Raw genomic sequence first — 7,977 nt, forward strand, 5'->3', positions numbered from 1 at the left:
TTTAGGAGTAAAATGTCATGAAACTTATTTTATATACTATATCCAAAAAATATTAAAGTAAATGTGGCAAAGCGTTAATAACCATTTATTCTTGGTAATGGGTATATGGTGCTCATTATACTATATACTATGGTGATTGATAAATCTAATGAAATGGAAAATTACCGCCTTGGTTTAGTGGTGCAAAAACAATGTAGTGATTTATAAGACCTAATTGTCACATGTACAGTGGCTATTAGGCATATTGTGAACCTGTCAGATTCATTTTGGTGAGTCTTTGTGATTTCCAGACCACTGTGCCCGGCTGTTGTACGTGCAGTGGAAAGAACCTTCTCAGGTGCTGTGTTCCAGCTTAAGAAGCACATGGAGGGAAACTTGTGTGAGGCGCTGAGGATGCCTAGAGCCAGAGCGCACATGCGCTTCCACAGGAGAGCTGGGTGAGTGCAAGGCTGCCCAGCGCATTAGAGGGTCAGCTGTTGGTCTCCTTCTGCCCCCCCCGAATCCCCTCCTCTGGCCCCTCACCTCCCCTGTTTTCATGGCTGCTGCATTCATCTGCTTCCTTACTTCGAGGCTGGATCCATTCTCTCACTCCTCGTAGGGTTATGTGGAGTATATTGCTTCGCACTGTCCCTGCAGAATTTTCCAAGTCGTCGTCACCTCCTGACGTCTTCCACCATTTCACCTGTGCTTCCGCCAGGCTTTTTCTTATTGAACCTTCATGACCTCTCCCATTCTTACTCTGTTTATGCGTCCTATCATGACAACTTCGTTTTTCTCAGTACCATCTGCCCCTTTGTAGAGGGCTGGTGATGCATAGTCACTCACACACTCACACACACACGCACACACACCCCTTCGGTGAATGTCGACTTTGAAATTGTTCATGTGCTAAGTGACCCTTAGTAAAATACTTGGCAAAAGGTGACTTGTTCATCAAAACCAGACTATATGCTCAGCATTTGGGTCATGTTGCCGAATTCCATTTTTGTGAGCTGTCAGAGTATTTGTCCCCACAGTGGTAAGAGTGGCTGGAACTCACCTTGGCCTATTGCTGAATTCTCTAGTTGCTTTCGTTATGCCGCGTCCTGGTTTGTTTGGGGTAATTTAGGTTTTGAGCATTCTTCTCTTGTTAGTCTATAATGCCTTTTCTAAATTGAAATTCTTCCTTCAGGGAGCCAAGAGCTCTGATACTTCTAAAATTACATCTGGGTAACAGATTTGCTACAGAGTTGGAATACTGGAGAACAAATTCAATGTTCCAGAAATTTTACAAAGAGTTACATTCCTCAAGGTCTCATCCAGTGAGTTTCGTCATCAGGGACAGATGGTCTACTTTAAGGATGATCAGGAAGTTTCAGAAACATGACATAATGTTTATCTGTCTTAACATTTTTTCTTTTCGGTTTGGCTTCTGAGAATCGCTCTGTGTGCCCATCCCATTCTCTTTCTTGATTTGGCAGATTCTGACAAAAATAATGTCCAGGGAGGCTTTTGCATTGTCTTTTATAAAGAAAATACATTTGCTTCGGACAATATATTGGCTATACTTTTCCATCTTTAGATCATAAAAACTCCATTTTTTTCTCTTATGAAAAATAATGTCTGGGGCACCTGGGTGGCTCTGTTGGTTAAGTGCCCAGCTCTTGTTACTGGCTCAGGTCATGATCTCACAGTTCCTGAAATCAAGCCCCACGTTGGGCTCTGTGCTGACACCATGGACCCTGCTTGGGATTCTCTCTCTCTCTGCCCCTCCACCACTTGCTCTCTATCGTTCTCTCTCAAAATAAATAAACGTTAAAATTTTTTAAGGAAAAAAGAAAAATAATATGCTTTATTTGTGAACAAACAGTTAAACCATGAGCTCTCTGGAAAGATTATTATGGGAGAAGAACCCAAAGGTAATCATTTTGACCCTAAGTTGTGATCAAAATCATTCTTCACACCTGTCCTACATGTGACATTTAGGCACAGCTGGAGCAACAGGGTCTCATGAGCTGCTCCTAGGATGGCATTTCATAGGATGGGTCTGATGACATGATGCACATTCAGTGATTAAAAAAAAAAAAATCTGAAATGCAAATCTATTTTAAGCCATCTTCATACGAGTAGGAAAATGCCCCAAATCCAATGTGTCAGTTCCTTTGAGAAAGTAGTATTTATTTAGAGGCAGTAATACATGGTAGAATTCTTTCAGTTTTTGTGTATGCTGAATATTCTTTATTTAAAAGTAGCACACGTATTTTTTTTCTCCTGTCTTGATGTAAATATATTATGCCTCCAATTTGGCTGAAGCATCTGTGCCCACTACAGTCTACACACACTGTCACTCCTCCCTTAGAGTCTATACATCGTTTGCTGCGGTTCGAGTCAAAGCCTGGGGGGAGGGGCAGGGATAGGGAGTGTGAACTCTTAGGACTACACACTGACTCACCTTCTCTGTGTCATGAGTCCCTCCCAAGCAGGACTGGAGTTATTAGCTAGACCTGCCGGAGGCTGTTTGTTTGCGAGATGGAGAGCAGGCTTCTGCAGAGCCCGGAGAGCTGTGACCCAGGGACAATGGAGCGTTCCCTCCGACAGAGGCAGCCAAAGCCACGTCACCTTTTCCCCTTGGGTTTTGCAGCTCCATGTATTTGGCTCCCTAAAATAAGGCGCCGCCAGTGCTGGTCATCTATGGAACTAAGCTGAAGGGAAGACTGACTTGCAAAACAAAAAAGAAAAAATTAAGTAACAACTCTACATAGAGAGGGTAAAAAGGAAGCGAAGAAAAGGAGGTGGAAGCCCAAGGGATGCTCGCTTTCTCATTTAACGAGAATTAACGCACATGATTACTATACTATTTATTTTAATTGTATACAAAACAGTAGAAAGTGGTTGCTTTAGCAAGAAACTCTAGTGGAGATAAGATATTAGTAATTCTGCATTTTTTTCATTTATTAATCAATAGGACTTGATTTCCTACAAAGAATGGAACTTGGCTTGTCTTATCGAAACCAGGTACTCACCTCTGGCTTCTCAATTCTAAATAGAATCATGAAGTACTGAACGCAGGCATCTTGTCTCTAGCCCTTTAAAAACAATTTCCACCCCAGCTGTGTATTTGACAGTATTTGGAATTACTATGAAAACTCAATCATTATTAGGTCTCAGTTCCTCAAAACCTGGAGTCGAACAAGCCAGACACGCCTCCCCATACACGGCCCATGAACTTGAAATAGTCATGGGCCGGCCCAGCATGGGTCATACATGCCCCCACATCCGCACTGCTGTGTATCTTCAGCTTGCCTGGGGTCATCTCCTCCCAGCCCGACCTCCACACGTCAGCTTCCTGTCCCCATCTTGGAACCAACAACCGGAAGGGACACTCACCAGAAAATTGAAACATGCTTACTTACCCTAAGGAGAAATCTGGGATGTCTCTAGTGGCCCAAGGAATAGGACTCACATGCCGCTTTGGAAATTTTAGTTTTGTTTCTGTATCACACAATTTTCTAGTTTGCCTTGAGAAAAATCAGAGATGTTTTTCGGGGAAAATAAATGAGAAGATGGTAAATTTTCGGTTTGGTTCTGGTTTCCCAAGAATTACTAACTACTTCCTCAAGACTGAGCACTCTTCACTTCTCACTTACTACCTGGTCCAGATTTATGGTATCAGGTAACCCTGAAATACCATGGTAGTCAGTGATGGCTTAAAATGTTAATTATTGCACCTCCCTTAAAATGTTAATTATTGGTTCTTCTGAAAACTAAAAAAAAAAAAACAAAACTATAAAGTTCTCAAAGGAGTAATTGTCTAGTTATAAAATTGTGTCAATGTGGTGAACATTGAGGGAGATGTTTGAGAAGTTTTCTTTGTCTTTTAGTGTCTCATAGAAGCATCCATTTACATGTGACCACTCCTGATGTCAGCTCCATTTGTCTCTGATCATACCATGTAGCCCTTAGCTGATGTGAGCCACGGCACTCCAGGTATCACAAAGGAATTTCTGAAGAACCTTCCTGCTATCAGTATCTCACAAATCCCTCAGTAGCCCTATCCCATTGAACGCCATCCAGGAAAGAGGTCTAAGATTCAAAACTGCACATGACTTTCAGCAAGCTGGGGCAAAGGAGCAGGTATAGTGGCATTTTAGCTTCTGGTTTACTGGGCCCCAGTGCTATCTGACTAAGCAGATGAAGTGAGTAACATTTATATTCAAATAAAACATACTTGTCTTTCTTCAGCTCTCAGACACTGTTTTATGGAAAGCTTAGGATTGGCTTTACCTCAGAGACTTCCTTATAATTTTACAATGCAGCTCTTTCTCTGGATTCATTATAATTATAATTGATACTAAGTAACACTTCTTACATTTTTGCTCTGCTCCCTTACTATATATTTATAAAGTATAGTGCGAATGGTTTTGCCGTGACTTATTTTAGGGCAGCTAAGTGATGGTTTTGGAGAAAGAGTCTAAATACTTATTAATACGAAACCATGTAGAATGGGGAGAGGGAGAGTCTGTTCCACAGGACCCTTCAGCAACATGACTTTAGCACCAACACTGGAATAGACCAGTGCCTGGCAGGGGCTAAGGAAGAGAGGGGCCTCAATCAATGACCAGTGAGGGGGGCAAGGGCCGGGGCTGGAGGTAAAGAAGATTAGGAGCAGAGGAGCAGGAGGAATCTGGACTAGATCTGCAGAGTTTATGTAATGAGTGTGACACTCATCTGGGGCGTTTGTGTGTGCTTGGATTTTCTCACCTCACAAGCATAAGGTAGAAGTGCACTCTGCCCACCAACTTGAAGTATGCCTGTGTAACTTGCTTTGGCTATGCAATAGGAGGCAGATGACATGTTATCTCCTGTCTAGGTGGAAGCTTCTGGAGACAATGTATGCACCCCTCATCCTTTTTTTGTTCTAACAGCATTTGAGAAAACTGCTGTTGCACCAGCCTAGATCCCTGGATGACTACAATGAGCAGAGCCCCCCATCAAACCATGATGGTCATGCGGAACGACTGAAAAATAAACTTTTTGCTTTAAGCACCCGAGATTGTGGGGATGTTTGTTACTGCCGTGTAACCTATCCTAGCCTGACTGATACTGAAGGAGCAGACGGAAGCTGAGAAAATGCAAAAAGTGAACATAATAAGAAATAAAGTAAAGGTGTTAAAGATAAAGAAAGAGAAAACAAGAGAGAGAGATCAAGGAAGATCAAGGACAGAAGGAGGGAGCCAAAAAAAAAAAAAAAAGAAAAAAGAGTATAAGAGAGAAAAGAAAGAACAGAGGATGGCAAGAAGAAAGTGAAAGGGGAAACTGACAAAGGAAGAGGAACCAAGACGATTGAGGGCACTCTGTCCTGTATATCTGGGGCGCTAACTCACCATGTAAAGTGAGTGTATGGGTCTTGATATCACTGTGTACTTTCCTTTATTTTGCAAGTGGTTGCTAGCTAATATCTTCATAGCTTTGCCTCCAATCTGTATACTTAAGAGTTGGCATTATTTTTATATGCAAACCAACCAACTAAAACATATGGGCACAAGATGGTGTTTGAGACTGGACAGTGCAGGTACATTATGAAATAACAGTATGTTGAAGGAAAGAGCCTGACATGTCATCTGAGTCCAAGTTCTTCAGATCATGCCCCAAGGTAAGGCTTCAGCACGCCTATCTCCGGGGCTAGGTGGACCCAACAATTGATCTACCTTGGTTTTCCCCAGGGCACTTACACTTTTATGTGATGTGTATAGCAGCCTTCCGTGTAAGATTCTATTCAAATTTTATTTTGAAAGAAAATAAAAAAGCTTTCTAACAACAAAACCAGCCCATAATGGACAAGATATTAAAACCCTTCTCTAATATTCCTTCCAATCATCACGTGTGAAACTCACTCGTCATTCAGAATGAAGTGACATTTGCAGCTTAAAAATATGACTTATTAAGGGAAGGTTGCTGTTGGCCAGGGATTACACTTGATCAAGAGGCCTTACGACTGGTCAGTGGGGAATGAAAGATCTGTGTGGCGGGCCCGTCGAGGGAGGACCCTATATGTCGCAAGGATGATTGGATTAGAAGGTTGCCTGGAGCTCTAATTTTACCGAAGGCCTTTTCCCTGTTCAAAATCCAAAACTATGTTCTGCCATTTTCATTAGAACGCATGGCTAATCTCCCCTCCTGCCCAAAGCCAAGGGCAGCAACCCGGGATGCCTAGGATGGGTCTGTTCCCGGGGGACCACGCCCAGTCACCCATCAACAGTAGGGGTTATTGACTTCTGAGGATGAGGTGGGTAAGACTAACATGAAGCCTTACGGGCTACTTCGGGTTTGGATATATCTTTTTCTCAGGAAAAGCCACACTGGCCATCTCTTTGTGGAAAAGGCAACCCTTGGGTCTTCAGCCAGACTCGGGAGGCTCCTGGTATACCATGGACCACAAAAGAGCCCTGTTTGTTTTGGATAATTTAGGAGGAACAAGGTAAAAGCAGCAGCTCCCCAGGGGGGGGGGGGGGGGGCGGGGGCTTTGCACACCAGGTTTTATTGGAAAGGGAACAAAATGGCAGTTATCCAAACAGGAGCATAGACAAGAACAGCATCTGGACATTTGAAAAGTTAAATGAACTACTTTGATTGGCTGTACTGTTCCTTCGGTTGCTTGTGAAGCCTGTGCACAAAGCATGAGAAATTCTTAACAGTGCTTCTAGTGCTCAGTGCACTGGCCATTCACTTTATATTATCCCAGACTTAGATACTTGCAAGAATATTTTTCATCTGTGGATTGGTGAGATTTCTAAATTCAGAATGTATGGAGGTAATTTGAGCTCTGTTTATATAAGACATGTTCATGTTGGCATTTGTCCCTAACTCTGTTTCTATAATCATGCCTCCCCACCCGGTGCTGTAACTCCGGCTGAGTGTAAAGCAATAGCCCACCAGTGGCTAGGAATGGTCCCACACGGACAATCTAGAATGATTTTTTCCTACTAACTAAATAAAGAAATGCTCATATTTACCTGCTTTTTTCGGCTTGCAAATGAAATAGTCCATTTCTCACATTGGTCATAGTTTAGGAGATATTTGGCACTATAATAATGTAATGGAGCCAATGAAAACCAGAGCTTTCTCTGCCCTTGATACCTGGAGAGGAAAGAAAGAGCATTAAAACCAGTGTCCATTTGGGCACCTAAGGAAAGAAGGTAGAAGTTGCTTTGTCTCATGTCCAGAGCATGTTTTCCATGAGGAAAAAGAAGAAATTCATGGACTGAGGACAAGAAAGGTGCCTGAGAGGGAGTGAGGAGAGCAAGCTCGCTCCAGAACTAAGGGGCAATAACCAAAAACACATAACGCATGGAGCAGGAGAGGAGAGGCACAAGAATGGCCAAGGACCCCCTGGCTCTGGGCAATGCTGGAGGGAAGTAGAAAAGAGGCAGAAGTAACCACAGCGTCAGGCCTGGGTCAGGGCTCCATTCAGCCTAACCTGCTAGTGTGCGAGCTTGACCATGGGTAAAACTGGAGTCACGTGGCTGAGGATAAATGGTTGAAAAGCAGGGAGGCTGAACGATTGGTTACAGGGGGAAGAGTAATGGCACCCGCTCAGTCCCGGGAAACACACTCAGTCACTGACAGTGTTCATGGGAGGCGTCTGTGGAGACATTTTGTTTTTTAAGTTGGAGCCTTGTTATATCATTAGAACATGCTCTGAGTTGAGGGGCAGCTCTGTGTTTCTTGGCTGGGGGAGCTTCTCCCAGTAGAGCCTGGGGAGAAAAACCTGTATTGGTGTCCTATTCTTTCAATTCAGTAAGGCCAAAAACCCATTAATATAATCTATGGGCACATGTCATTATACAGCTGTCAAAACCTATAGAGTGTGCAGGAGGGAACCCAAGGTAAACTATGACTTTGGGTGATCGTGATGTGTCCGTGTAGGTTCATAAGTTGGGACATAGGTCCCTCTTTGGTGGTGGATGTTGATAATGGGGGGGGGGGGGGGGAGGATGG

The 7,977-nt window shown here is 43.2% G+C and overlaps 1 long non-coding RNA gene across 2 annotated transcripts in view; it reads left to right on the plus strand.

Annotated features, from left to right (window-relative positions):
- The window catches only part of LOC144223184 (uncharacterized), a 35,299-nt gene extending 28,308 nt beyond the window's left edge, over window positions 1–6,991 (plus strand). The window contains exons 2-5 of one of the 2 annotated variants that reach the window (XR_013332608.1): window positions 291–437; window positions 2,945–2,994; window positions 3,861–3,966; window positions 4,905–6,991. This is a non-coding gene — a long non-coding RNA (uncharacterized LOC144223184). The remainder of the gene's footprint in view (window positions 1–290; window positions 438–2,944; window positions 2,995–3,860; window positions 3,967–4,904) is intronic. The other variant, XR_013332607.1, reaches the window with a different exon arrangement.
- Window positions 6,992–7,977: the final 986 nt, after the last annotated feature.

This window comes from Crocuta crocuta, unplaced genomic scaffold (assembly GCF_008692635.1).
Source record: "Crocuta crocuta isolate KB4526 unplaced genomic scaffold, BGI_CrCroc_1.0 scaffold31, whole genome shotgun sequence".
In the NCBI taxonomy this organism is placed as follows: Eukaryota; Metazoa; Chordata; class Mammalia; order Carnivora; family Hyaenidae; genus Crocuta; species Crocuta crocuta.